General features: G+C 49.9%; 1 protein-coding gene across 4 annotated transcripts in view; it reads left to right on the top strand.

Moving 5' to 3' along the window:
* The window catches only part of Phactr3 (phosphatase and actin regulator 3), a 207,782-nt gene that overhangs the window by 83,618 nt on the left and 109,224 nt on the right, over positions 1–14,940 (top strand). Inside the window, exon 1 of one of the 4 annotated variants that reach the window (XM_075963276.1) lies at positions 13,185–13,429. The exons of the other annotated variants lie outside the window; for them this stretch is intronic. The gene's annotated coding sequence lies outside the window, so the exon portion shown is untranslated. Of the gene's footprint in view, positions 1–13,184; positions 13,430–14,940 lie in introns of those variants that run through there. 4 annotated transcript variants of the gene reach the window in all.

A 14,940-nucleotide genomic window follows, 5' to 3' on the forward strand; every position in this document is an offset into this window, starting at 1 on the left:
GATGTTCCGTTTAATTTTCTCATCTTTGAGACAAAATACCCACTGGAAGCTGCTGAGCCCTTCCTGGTATGTAGCTATGAGGTGCAGGTAATTGCTCATATTGCATTCATTGCAGGCTCACGGCCCCAGCCACTTTGCCTGCTCCTTGAACTTGACCGGCAGTTCCTAGCCACAAGGACCTTGCGCCTGTTGTTCCCACCCTAAGAACACTTGGCACTTTTTGTGGGGCCAGACTGTTCTTTGTGTCTCCCACCAAATGCCACCTCCTCAGAGCAGCCCCCCACTGTCACCCTAACGAGCCATCTCAACTCTGGTGTTCTCCATCATAGCTTTGCTTGCTGCTGTGTTGTTTTTCATGCTCAGAGCATTCTTGACATAGGGGTAGCCACCCTGACAGTCTCTGCCTACAGCATGTTGCCTAGAGCAGAAGGCCCTCAGGACAATCAAGTGGCTAAAGAAGGGAGGCTTCGAGGTGTGGGGTGTGGTCTGCAGCACCCTGCTCTCACTGTCCAGACATGAATTTTTAAGGTGCCAACTTCCAAGGCCAACCTGTCGCTTGTGCTCTCTGCCATATGGAAGACCTCTTGTAGGGTGTCAAGGTAATTTTTTTGTGTTCCCCAAGTCATGTCTCCTTTTTTACTGGGAGCTGAATGAGGATGAAGAGAGAGAGAGCAGGGTATGTCATGGCTTGGGTGCCTGGGTGTCCTCAGACTGGTTAGTAAATGTACTAACCAAGTAACCCTGACAACCATATTTAGCCCTTAGTAGCTCACTGTTTTCCCTTTCACAAGTAGAGTAAAGTATTGCACATTTTTCAGGGATGTAGGACAGATTAAATGCGTCTGTTACATTTACAGTCCTGGAACCAGGCAGAAGTGGAACAGCACTTGGCAGTATCTGACTGTGAGCTGACGTGACGTTGTCAACGGTGGTGATGATGGTGATGATGATAGCGGTACTGGTTGCCATTGCATTGGTGATGATGTTGATGGTCCTAATGATGGTGGCATTGGTGTTAAATGATGGTGGTGGTATAAGGTGGTGATGATGGTGATGATGATAGCGGTACTGGTGGTCATTGTGTTGGTGATGATGTTGATGGTCCTAATGATGGTGGTGATAGTACACTTGACAGTCTGCCTCTGATAGTGCTGCTGGTAGTGGTAGTATTGACAGTGGTGGTCATGGTGATCATGATGATCATGATTGTGAGAATGATGACAGTGATATTGACTGACGATGGTAGTGACAACAGTGTTGGTGGTAAAATGATGGTGTTATTGATGATGACGATGATGGTGATGGTATCGGTGTTACTGTTGGCAAGAATGATAGTGGTGATAACATGGGCACGAAAGTGATAGTGGTGATAGTGATGATAATTAGGAATGTTGGTGACAGCGATGATGGTGGTGGTGGTGATGGCGATGATGGTGACCCTAACTGTGGCGGTGGAGACAGTGACACTGTTTGAGGCAGTGATGGTAAGGGAGATGTGGTTCTTTGTAATAGAGTTCAGCATATGGAATAGAGTGCATTTGATGAAAATTCTGGAGAGTTAGATGGAGAGCTAGGACACCGGCCAGATTTCTGGGGTCTGAACCGTCTTTGTCAGTGGTGTCAAGTGGTTGGAGCAGACTCACACTACCGGAATCCACGCAGGCTGGTGGCAGCATGGCTCTTCCTGAGTGTGGCCTGCAGCCTCCCAGAGTGTCAACGATGCCTTTGGAGCTGTGAGTCTCACTTCACTTCCTCGGTGGCACAGGCCCCATTCTCAGATTTCCAATCTGTTACACATCGATCCTTTCATGGATGTGGAAAGAAACACCATCGACACACTCCTCTTAGGGGTGCAGGAATGCGCACTGGTACCAACCAAATATTTATTTTGTTGCTACTAGCAATACCTTCCAGGTGGGCATTGATCAACAGTCATCGTTGCTGTCATTATCATCATCTCTGCCAACATTGTTACTGCTACCGCCGTCACTGCCACCGTCAACAGTGGAAGCATCAGTGTAGTTGAGACTCACATTGCAGAGTCCCCCCGACCCCTGCTCCGCTCAAATGACCATTGTCCCTTGTTTCTTTAGCACACTGAGTGTCCACATAGAGAAGGATGTTTTGCTTATGACTGGAGCTGTCTTTGATACCCAGGACTGGCTGTTTTCCCTCATCTAAGCAGAGAACGGCCCCAGGCAGGCAGCCACGAAAGGGCCCAGAGCCTTGCCCGGATATAGTAATTGTATTGACTTGTGTCCATGGTGTTTATTTTGTGGCTGCCTAACATTTCTGGAAATTGATTCTGATTTTCCTAGCAGAGTCCAAATGTAAAGCTCTTCCCATAGATGTGTTCATTTAGGTGCCTAAGATAAGTTCCTTAAAATATGTTATACAGTTAGTGCATCTGAATATATTCATACATCACAGAGGTGGTGCCAGGAGGAGTCTTGACACTTGTAGACAACTTTTGCTGGAACTCAGGTCAGCAGGTGGCACTGGAGGGGGTGTAGAAGTTTGGGGTCACTTGGGGCCATGTAAACTGATCCACCTCATCTGTTGGTAGGGTCAGCTTCCTTATCACCAACCCTTGCAGTATGAGACATCACAGAAAAAGACAGAAGAGCTAGACCAGCTTAGGTATTGTATCCAGGAAGTGGGACGAATTCTCTGTTCGCAGGAGTTGCTGGCAGGCTCAATGTCCAACTTTAATTCAAATCTCCACGCCTTGCTCAGAACTCAGCCCATGCCGTGACACATGCAATCATGTGTCTTCCCTTTGCCTGGCTCTGTCTTTTGTTTCATCCATCACATCCCTCATAAAAATGGTAGGCGACCTTTCAATTCAATCCTTTTTTTTAACCTGGTGGGTAATGGATCAATGGTGAACAGATAAATAATGACAAACTTCAAACCATGAGATCTTTGCACATGGTCAGGACAGAGGGGCAAAGAGCATTGTGGGACACCAACTTTGTTCCCCAGCTCGGGCTGGGTGATGTCACGCTTGTTCCCAGCATTAATTTCTATTCTTTGGCGGTGTTCAGATCTCAGACCTCTATTTCAGATACAACACAGAACTCTCCGAAGCTCATATTTGCATCCTGTGTGGGCCGAGGTGCCTGGCTTCATTCTTGCTATATATACCCAGCATCTCCTGGGTATTTTTAAATGCGTCTCTGCAGAGCCAATTTCTTTGTCATGTACAGCCTCATCACTGTACCGATGAGTTGCCATGCGGTTTCCAAAGTCCTGGGGGGCAGATGGCACACAGGCCATGCGTGTTCCTAAGCAGGTTCCATGCTCCCTGCAGGCTACAGGGCCACCTTGGAGGGAGGACAGGGCTCGGGTTCTGAGCTGTTGGTGCCCTCTTACAGGATGCCAGGGCACTGCATGACCTGCTGCTGCGTCCCGTGATCTGAGAGCCATTGTCCCTCTGTTTGCACCTTACCCTCAACCCTGTCGAGTCTTGCCTCCTAGTTATTCTGCAGAGAATTTCTATCTATTTTGTCACCTCTGCCTACCATGCTGAAGAATGACCTCCAGAAGGCTGCAGAGGCATCTCAACCCTCCTCCTCTATTAGAACCTCTAACTGAGTCTGTGATGGGTAACTGGGGCAGCCTTTGTGTGCATGTGTGTGTTCAAGTGTGTATACATGTACGTACAGATGCAGGCGTGTGTCTGTGCATGAAGAAGCCAAAGGTCAACAACCTCGGGCATCCTCTGTCTTGTCTTTGAGATAGTGTTCTTTAGTGGGACCTAGAGATCACCAGGTACGCTAGGTCCACGTCCAGTGAGCCCCAGGATCCTTTGTCTCCACCTCCCCAGCAATGGGATGATGAGCATTTGACAGTTTGACATCACACCTGGCCTTTTTTTTTTTTAATGAAGGTTCTAGGAATTGAACTCAGGTTTCATGCTTTCAAAGCCTTCATTTTACAGTTTCCCACGGAGCTGTCTCCCTAGCCTGAGTGTGATCTTTTATATCTGAAGTGCCACTGGGGCTGGGTCCTCATAACGTCCCATGCCTGTATTCCCACATGGCTTCAAATTCCTCAGTAGTCCAACCAGCATTTGTAAAAGGAAACAAACCAACAAATGACATCCTTCAAATAACGAGACCTCACTCGCCACCACACCACACTTCCCAGCTCCTGCAGCTGGCCGATGGCCTGGTCCTCTAGCCTAGTGACCTGGAGATTTGCTCTAACCAGTAGAGTTACCAACCAGGTAACTCCACCCACCTTGCCGTGACAAGCAGGCCTGTGCCCAGCTGTGTCCCGCTTGTCCTGGCCTTTCAGTGGCTGCCCTGCACCTCTCCCTGTTCAGCACGGCTTCCCCTCAGGGGCCTTGGTCTGTGCTTGTCCTGCCAGGCACTCTCCCCATTGCCGGTGGTTCCACGGGGTCTGGATATCCCCCTCCTACCCACGGCAAGTCAGTTTTGCACAGCCCAGCTCTTGCCTCCTTAGACCTCAGTCCTAGATTTCAGCATGGGTCATCCAAGGGTGTGGTCACCTCATGCAGGCAGAGCCTTGGTTGGCACTGTGGAGAGTCTGCCTATCACAGAGAAGCTCGCAGACCAAGGGCAGGGCAGGCTGTGTCTTTCTTTCCTCATCTCGCCTCGTCAGCCATTTCTCTCCCCACTAAGCACTGCATGGTCTGTGACTCCCTTCCCAGGTTCTCTGGGAAAGGAATCACTCCCAGCCGATGCACCACACCCCGCCTCTTGTCCCAGCAACATCAGGTGATCAGGCTGATTGAATTCAGAGTGAATGCCGAGCTGTTCTGGGTCTTGTAATGACACCGAGACCTTTCAGAGACACCCAGCAGTCAGGTTCAGATGAGACTCATGGCAATGAGGGGCTAGGATGACGTCCTGGGACCTGGGCTGGGCAGATTCTGGGTGATTCTAGAAGGTCTAAGGGAAGTCAGGGCCAGCTCAGCATTAGATTCCAGCCAGCAGGGCCTTTGCTCAGGTGAGGGAAGTGGCCGAGGTTGGACTGTCATAGTCAGAGACAGGGAGGGTGTGAAGTCACACGCCCTACAGCTCCGCTGTCTTCTCCCACGGAAGCTGCCTCAGGTTGTCAACGGGCCAATGTCCCTTCCCCCTTTTTGTTGTATTCTGTCCGATTCCTTCGGGTTTGTGTGTTAGGGATTCAGACCTCAGTCTGAGATGAGAGAACCATTTGTTTTAGTTGATGCTAGCAGATTGGCTGCTCGCAGACATTCTCGGCAGACAGACATTGTCGTTTCTATGGGGGTAAATTTATCTGGGCCTTTCTTTTATGACGTCTGGGTTTTGTGTTAGAAGGGACCGCTATACTTGAAGAGGATTTTAAAATGCCTTCTTTTAGTTTTATTTTGAAATGTCTTTTTTTAATATTTAAAACTTTGCTCAATCTGGAATTTATTTTAAAATGAAATGTAAAAAGTGCATTCAGAACTTATTTTTATTTTTCTGGTGCTACAGATAAAACTGGGGACTAGTGCCCTGAAGTTCTAGCCTCAGCCTCTGGTGACTGAAGACAGGCTGGCCTCAAACCCGACACGCCCCTGCCTCGGTCTCCCAAGTGCTGGGATAACATGTGCCTATGACTGTGTTTGACTCACTGGCTTTCATTAGAGACTCTCAGCAGGTGCTCTGAGTCCATCCACTGACCAGCACCCCGATTCTGTCACCTCGACTCCCACATGATGCTGGCCAGCATGTCTTAGCTACTCCCTGAGGTCTGTCTGTTATTGGAATGTTTGTGTTATAATCTTCACACCCTATTTATATGCTTTTGTAACTGAAAATCAGTTCTTCCCCTTTCCCTACCCCTTCTTATTCATGTAAGTTTTACCTTATTTATGATGTTTCTTTCAAATCTTAGAAAACTTGATGGATTTTTGGTCCTATGGGAATCACTGAATTTTAATGAGAGAAGGATGCTTCTGCCTGGCCCCTTTTCTTGTCAAAGTGATGCTGTATTTGGGGGAGCTGATAAAGGGAGGAATCCCAACCCCTCCACCTTTATCTTTCCCCTCACTCAGAGCCTCCAGCTCCTAGCCTTTCATCTGTAGGCAGGCTGTGGAGTCATGATCTTGTGCATGCATGTCTAGTGACCTCCTCCTGTGACTTCATTGTAACCCCTAGTCACAACAGCCCTGTATGACCTGTTGTGCAGAAGGCAGAGCCAAGCTAAGGGTTTCAAGTGCATTCTCTCTCTGTTCCCATTCTGAGACAGGCCACAGTATAGGAGACTATAGTCAAAAGTTCATTGTGTATGTGTGCATGTTCCTGTGTTTGTAAAGGTTATGATGTGCACATAAGTGTGAGTATGTGAGTCTCTCTCTCTCTCTCTCTCTCTCTCTCTCTCTCTCTCTCTCTCAGGTGACTTCTTCCAGTACCACCCAATGTTTTTGAAGGGGTCTCCCACTGGCCTGAGCAGGCTAGACTGACTGGCCATTGAGCTGGGGGGATCCACCTGTCCCTACCTCCCCAGTGCTGGGATTGCAAGCTCACACCATCACACCTGGAGCTTTGTACTTGGAATCTCATGTTTGCGAGGCAAATTCTTAATCCACTGAGCTACCGATCTAGCCCTGCAACCCCATTCTCTTACAGGGTTTACTCCCCCGGCTCTACAGGAAACTTCTACCACACTCTGGTTGTTTATCGTATTGAGGAAGCAATGTGGGCCCAGTCTGAGAGACAGAAAGCCTTGCAGGCACCACCGTGATGGAGCTACTGGGCTATAATGAAAATGGTCGGATTGGGCGGCCACTCAGAATATCACACAGCTCAGTTGGAGGCATCCTTGTTTGTATTTGCTCTAATTCTGTGTCAGTTTATGAATAGAACGTGGCCCTCTGCCCAGTGGAGGTTTGGGCTGTCCCTCACCAGGGCCCTTGGAGCTGGGGTGTGAGTTTGCGTGGGTTCCGGTGACCTCAGAAGAGGAGGAAGGCGGAAGGCTGTGCTGCTGGTGACACCAGCAGGTGACATCTCGTCACACCCTGCCCACCACCATTCTCCATGCAGCCTTTGAAGCAGGTGGTCCCACCTTATGAGGGAAAAAAGCCATCCCAGAGATGCCTGGAAGAGGTGGTGCAAGGATGCATAACCTGCCGTGCATGCATCCCCTGGGCTACGCCTGCCCTTGTGCAGCTGACATGCAAGAGACTCTCAGCTGCACCCAGGGGACCTCTGCAACTTACAGATCTCCAAATCTGAATCTTCCCCATCTGCAGAGCTCAGCAGCACACAGCAGGTCTTAGACAAGTGCTCGTGGTGACGTGGTTTTCGTCATTATCCTAGCTACTGATGGTTAAGACACCATCAACCTGAAGACGGAGCTGTGAATAGAGGTTTCTCTCCCACCCTCCAGTTCCCAAATACTCAAGGGCTTAGTATTAAGTATACTTGTTTGGCCAATGGCTCTGGCATATTACTAACTCTCACAATTAAATTAGCCCATTTTTATTAATCTATATTATACCCTGCCATAGGCCAGAACAGCTATATTCATCAACCAATAAAAGCAACACGTACTCTCAGCATACAGAAGGACATCCGACATCATAGAACAGACTACAGACTATGCGGGAGGTCTGCTGTAGGTCCCAGAAGTGATAGCTAGGCAGGAAATCCAGAGATACAGAGAAAAAGAAGGCCAAGTCAGGAAGACATCATATAACCACCGAAGGAGTAAAATGCCAGAACATTACCAGTAAGCCACAGCCAGCTGGCAATACATCCTTGGAGGATGCTGGGATAGTGTAATGGATGACAGTTTGGGGTCAGAGTTCACTGCCCTGGCTGTGCTAGGTGTAACTGAGGACAAACTGTCAGCTGGGCTTCCACAGTGTTTACTGTGAAACCCACCCAGCCCCACCTTTTCAGTGTTTTGAATATTTGTTTCCTGGCTGGTGGCAGCCTGTGTGGCTGTCTAGCTGAACGGGATAGGCATTTGAAGGTTATACCGTGCACCAGGTTCCAGCCACTCTCTGTTGCCTGTCCCGCTCCCCTGTGGACAGCTTCTTCCATTGCTCCTACTGCCAAGATTGCTGCCTGTTTTTTCCCCAAGAGTGGACCGAGCTACCAAGCCTAAATAAAATGTTCCTCATTTAACTAGTTTCTGTGAGGTATTTTGTTCACAGAAGTGAGAAAAGTAACAGAAAAATGGTACCCAAGGAGTGAAGTCATTGCTGTGACTGCACTGGCTGTTGCTTGGGTCTTGGGAACCCGCTTACAGAGGGATTGCTTTAGAGATGCGGGCTGAGGGAAAGAGGTAAGGTCTATGCAATGGGTGTTTCTGGTGTGAGCCAGGGCGAGCATGAAGTTCCAGATGGAAGCAGGAGCTGTTGCCAATCTGGCTAGTGGCCGTTCGGGTTCCATTTTGGAAAACAATTCAGCTATACTATGCTTGTATCCTGAACACTTGAGTGCAGCTGAATTAAAAGGTCGTGAACTATGTTTATTTGCTGAAAAAATTTCAAGGCAGCCTAGAATTCAGGCTGCGGCACGGTCATGACTAGCTGCCTTTGGCCAGGTATACAGTGAGCGCTAGGAAGATTTGGAAAGCATGTAGTCTGAGCAGAAAGAGGGTTTATTTAAAATCGATGACAACATGGTGGGGTTATAGAGGTCAGTGTGGTTACAAAGAATGTTTGCGCGTTGAAGCTTGGGGATGCAGGGAATGTGCTTGACAGAGATACCATCCCTGGAAGGTTCCAGCGTATCAAAAAGAAGAGCTACAGGAAGTCTTCCCTGTAAGCAGAGGGACCCACATAAGTGCTGCGTACCCTGAAGACACCCAGAAGCTACTGCAGCCATGCTTCAAGGGGCCCTGCTCCTTCTTGAACTGTCAGTCAAGCTTGGCATCATCAGTGTGGTGCTGGTATTGTGGGCATAACAGAATTACAGGATTATGGAATGGAGGCTTGCACTAAGGTTTTTTTGTTTTGTTTTGTTTTTCAAGAGCCCAAAGATCAGGCAATGTATGGCTGGATCAGATTCCCTCTGGAAAGCCTTGGATTGCGCTGTATGTAAGCCTGGACAGTGAAACCTGGTGGGGATCCATGCTGGAGATGCCAGGGTATGTGTCATCTGCGGAGAAAACTTCAGTAAGTTGAGCCAGCAAAAGAGAAAGGCCACCTGTGCTGCAGGTGCAGGGCATGCAGGTGGGACTGCAGAAGGCAGGACATGCAGATGGAGCTGCAGGTTGCAGGACATGCAGATGAGGGTGCAGGTGATAGGACATGCAGATGAGGATGCAGGTGACAGGGCATGCAGGTGAGGGTGCAGGTGATAGGACATGCAGATGAGGGTGCAGGTGACAGGACATGCAGATGAGGGTGCAGGTGACAGGACATGCAGGTGAGGGTGCAGGTGACAGGACATGCAGGTGAGGGTGCAGGTGACAGGGCATGCAGGTGAGGGTGCAGGTGACGGGGCATGCAGATGAGGGTGCAGGTTGCAGGACATGCAGATGAGGGTGCAGGTGATAGGACATGCAGATGAGGGTGCAGGTGACAGGGCATGCAGGTGAGGGTGCAGGTGACGGGACATGCAGATGAGGGTGCAGGTGACAGGACATGCAGGTGAGGGTGCAGGTGACAGGGCATGCAGATGAGGGTGCAGATGACAGTGCATGCAGGTGAGGGTGCAGGTGACAGGACATGCAGATGAGGGTGCAGGTGATAGGACATGCAGATGAGGGTGCAGGTTGCAGGACATGCAGATGAGGGTGCAGGTGATAGGACATGCAGATGAGGGTGCAGGTGACAGGACATGCAGATGAGGGTGCAGGTTGCAGGACATGCAGATGAGGGTGCAGGTGATAGGACATGCAGATGAGGACAGGTGACAGGACATGCAGGTGAGGGTGCAGATGACAGTGCATGCAGGTGAGGGTGCAGGTGACAGGACATGCAGGTGAGGGTGCAGGTGATAGGACATGCAGATGAGAGTGCAGGTGACAGGGCATGCAGGTGAGGGTGCAGGTGATAGGACATGCAGATGAGGGTGCAGGTTACAGGACATGCAGGTGAGGGTGCAGATGACAGTGCATGCAGGTGAGGGTGCAGGTGACAGGGCATGCAGATGAGGGTGCAGGTGATAGGACATGCAGGTGAGGGTGCAGGTGACAGGACATGCAGATGAGGGTGCAGGTGACAGGGCATGCAGGTGAGGGTGCAGGTGACAGGGCATGCAGGTGAGGGTGCAGGTGATAGGACATGCAGGTGAGGGTACAGGTGACAGGGCATGCAGATGAGGGTGCAGATGACAGTGCATGCAGGTGAGGGTGCAGGTGACAGGACATGCAGATGAGGGTGCAGGTGACAGGGCATGCAGGTGAGGGTGCAGGTGATAGGACATGCAGATGAGGGTGCAGGTGACAGGGCATGCAGGTGAGGGTGCAGGTGATAGGACATGCAGGTGAGGGTGCAGGTTACAGGACATGCAGGTGAGGGTGCAGATGACAGTGCATGCAGGTGAGGGTGCAGGTGACAGGGCATGCAGATGAGGGTGCAGGTGATAGGACATGCAGGTGAGGGTGCAGGTGATAGGACATGCAGATGAGGGTGCAGGTGACAGGGCATGCAGGTGAGGGTGCAGGTGACAGGGCATGCAGGTGAGGGTGCAGGTGATAGGACATGCAGGTGAGGGTACAGGTGACAGGGCATGCAGATGAGGGTGCAGATGACAGTGCATGCAGGTGAGGGTGCAGGTGACAGGACATGCAGATGAGGGTGCAGGTGACAGGACATGCAGATGAGGGTGCAGGTGACAGGGCATGCAGATGAGGGTGCAGGTGATAGGACATGCAGATGAGGGTGCAGGTGACAGGACATGCAGATGAGGGTGCAGGTGACAGGGCATGCAGGTGAGGGTGCAGGTGACAGGACATGCAGGTGAGGGTACAGGTGGCAGGACATGCAGGTGACCAGACATTCTGCTAGGGCGGCTTGATCTCATTGATGCTCACATCATGATACCACACATACGTGCTCTAGAAACTGGACATGGAGTTAGGAGGCTTCAATGTTTTCCTTTCTGGGTCTGGACTTTACTCTGGCCCAGTCCTTGCCATCTCCCTGATCCTTCTGTTTTGAGTGGGAATGCTTACCCTGGTTCTTACAGAGAGAGCATGGAAATTGCATTTGGCTTTCTGAGGACTTGGATCGTATAAAAGATGGGATTACAGTGTTGGGACTATTAGGACTCTGCTAACTCTCGAAGTTGGATTCAGTGCATTGCTATGAGGCATTGACGGTCAGGGCTGGAATGATCATGTCTGAATCTGAAATTTCCCGTGTAAGCCCATGTCTACAATGCTTGTTCCCCACCTGGTGGTACTGTCTTAGAAAACCATGAGGCTGTTAAGTGGTGGGGCCTGACTGGTGGAAGTCAGTCCCAGAGGCAAACCTGCGGGTGGTGATGTGGCCCTGACACTGGCCACCTTCCTCTTCCTGGGCATGTATGACATCAATTGCTTTGTGACAGGTTCCTTCTACCATGCACACTGCCTGGCCCTCCCTGCCACGGTGGACTGCGAACCTCTGAAACTGTAAGCCAAGTAAACCTTCTCTGCAGTCATGTCTCTTAGGTCTTTTGGTCACAGAGATGAGGAAAGCGACATTAGCCAGGAGAGAGGTCTTTATGCTCACATGCTCTATGCTCACACTCATTCGCTCTTCGTGACTTGACTCACAGTGGAAGTATGCCAGAGCAAAAGCATCATCTATGTCCCTCCACCCAGAGTGAGGGTCGTCCCTGTCCCTCCACCCACAGTGAGGGCCGTCCCTGTCCCTCCACCCACAGTGAGGGCCGTCCCTGTCCCTCCACCCACAGTGAGGGCCATCTGAGTCCCTCAACCCATCTAGAGACACGTCTCTCCACTCTCAGTTCATCACAGTATGTTTCCCTATCGGGCACATGTGATACAATTTCTATAGATAAAACTGTAATTGGGGCTGGAGTTATGGCTCAGTGGAAGAGCGTTGCCTCCCATGCTTGAGGCTCTCATTCCAGTCTCCAGTATTGCAAGAGAACCTGAGGCAGAGCATGAGAAACAAAATCTCCTGCAATTGAACCCCTCACCAAAGCTATATCAACATTTTAAAAGATTATTCTGTAAACATATTCTTATTGCTAGAGCATTTGGAGGATGAAGAATTTCTCACATCCCCTTAGATGTCCAGTTTCTGTCAGAGACGGAATAATAAATAGTACCTGCCTCATAGAGGTTTGCTTTGCTTTGTCTGGGGAGGGGCAATGGAAGCTCGTTCTCTCTGCATCGGCTGTAGCCTTTCTCCAGCTAACAGGGAGGAGAGCCATCACTGCTGCGCTGTCTGTCCGCTGTCTGTCCGTAGGTAGCTGTGCTAGCGTGCTCTGTGACCGCCACAAACGGAAAGCAAATGCCGGTCAAGGCAGGGCATGCTGAGCCCTACGGGGGCTGGGGACACATGACACAGATGGGGCCGGGGCCGAGATGCTGCCCTGGCAAAGCGCTTGCCATGCAGGCCTAATGGCCCCGGAACTCATGGGAAGAGCCATGCACAGTAGGACATGCACCTGTCATCCGAGCATGTCCATCCTCCTGGGAGAGAGGAGGAGAATTACACTCAAAACAGCCTGGCTTACACAGGACTGCACAGCACAACAGATACTGTCTCAAACCAGGTGGAAGGCAAGGACCAACACCCAGAGGTGCACACATGCACATATAGCACACATATACACACGTAAGCTAATTTTAACAAGTAAATAAAGGATGAAAACAGGCCAATGGAGCCATCATCTCCGAGTCGCATCCCAGCCTTGCTCAGCACCAAGCCATGCACAGCCAGTGTCTACCAGGCCCTCCAGAGCCCATGGAGAGGAGGTCACCATGGATACTAGAGACACACGGAGGCCTCTTGACCCAGTGTATAGGGAACTCTGGCGCGTCCTTCAGGGGGCTGAGTGAGTGTGGCATCTACCTCGGCTGCCCCTTCCTGCCATCTGCCTCCTTGAGTTGCTTCTCACGGCGGCGTAGTAAAATCAGCTCATTCAGGCGCTGGGCATTTGTATGCTAGCCGGTGTCACTGAGAAGGTGCAGGGTGACTTGGGGAATACTAAGGAGCAGCCCTCACCATGGTTCTGTCCTGCTGGGCCTCTGGGGCAGTTGCCTGAGGAGAAGCTGAGCCAATGGTCTTTGTGGAGGGCCTAACTAGCATATTGGAGTGTCTGAGACTGATCGTACCCCTGTGTGATGAGGGAGCTTGAAGTCAACTTCCTCAGAACTTTGAGACTGGTTGACTCTAAGAGAGACTCCTGGGCTTCTTCTGAGAAGGATGGACCATGGGGAGTCAGAGGATGAGCTAGAAAGTGACTGCCCTCTTGAATTCTCATCAGGGTTCAAAGTAGAACTTTCTTCCCACTTCACAGGTCATAAAACTAAGGTACGAGGGTCGGAGGGTCGCAGTCAATTATCCAGGTTTGGCAAGGAGCCCCCACAGCCCTTCCCAGGGCTGTCACAGAACACAGGCAAACGTGCCCAGGGAAACCTTCTATTCTGAGTCTACAGGGCGTGGGATCCAAGCCTATTTTGCTGATTGCTTTTAGAGACTGAGTTCAGAGAGGCATACCATGAAATAAGTGGAAAGGGTGCTTATCCTCCTGTCTTAGGGTCTGCTGCCATGAAGAGATGCCATGACCATGGCATCTCTAATCAAGAGGTGGGAAGGGAGAGAGGGCCACAGTCACAGAGTCACCAACCAAGAGTCCTAGAGCCAGAAAGGCTGGGCCAGGCACAGGTGTGGCTTCCTCCTGTGAGTGTTGAATTCTCCCAACATATCTGTCTTTATCAGATGCTACTCACTCTGGGGTATCACACCGTCCAAGTCCTCCACCAATACACATCCTTGATTCTTGATGGCAATACCTGTGTGTCATTCAGTCCTTGTGACTCAAAAAGAATCCTGAGACCTTGCTATGATGTGATGTTAAAATAAGGTCTCTCGTTTCGTGGGCTTCAGTATTTCTATATGTTATGATTCTTCTCAGATCTTAAGGCTGGGTATCAATTTGGTTCAGCAAATAAATTCCTTTTCCTCCCTTCCTTATGTTTGTTAAGAAAGTATTACAGCGGGAAGCTCATGTCTGTGCCCAAACATCTAAGTGTCATGAAAATATTCATGTTGTTTTTATGGGTTCTATATTACCGTCACCTTTGTTAGATAGCGCGTAGTTTGCACAGTAAGCTTATTTTCTGGTAGATCAATTCTCCTTCCCTGAAACCACTGTTACTTTTCCTTTTTGTATTCCTTGGGAATATATCCAAGTCATTCATGCTTTGTGCCTGTGTGTATCTGCATACTATCTTGGGCCTTTCTTATTATGTGTGTGACATATGTTCATGTGTGTGTGAATGTGTATGCCCGTGCATGTTTGGAGGCCAGTGGATGGTATCAGGTATCTCTCACAGAACTTACAGTGCTGGGCTTGCAGGCTCATGGGTGAGACCAAGCCTAGATGTTTACAGGGTGCTGGGGCTTCAAGCTCAGGCCCTTACGCTCTCCCAGTAAGCACTGTTACTCACTCTTTCTGTCTCCACAGCCCCTCTGCCTTTTCCTACTTCCCAACATTTGTTTATGCTCATCCACGCTGCCCTCTCCAGTCTCTCATTCTTCTCCCCATGCCACCTGGAATATTCCATGGAGCTGAGGAGCTGTGTTCTTCTCTGTGTCTGCTGGTGGATGCTGAGGCCATTACCCAACATGTTTCAACACATTAGTGAATGTCTTTGTACCTGTGTTTCCCATGTATCCTTGCTTTCAATACATGGTTTATTTACAAGATATATTCTGATGACTGCAACTGCTGGGCCAGCAAAGGGATCTGCACACTTTAAGATTGGTGAGAATGTAAGTGTATGTGTATATATATATATATATATATATATATATATATA

The sequence above is a fragment of the Microtus pennsylvanicus genome, chromosome 2, assembly GCF_037038515.1.
Source record: "Microtus pennsylvanicus isolate mMicPen1 chromosome 2, mMicPen1.hap1, whole genome shotgun sequence".
Taxonomy (NCBI): domain Eukaryota; kingdom Metazoa; phylum Chordata; class Mammalia; order Rodentia; family Cricetidae; genus Microtus; species Microtus pennsylvanicus.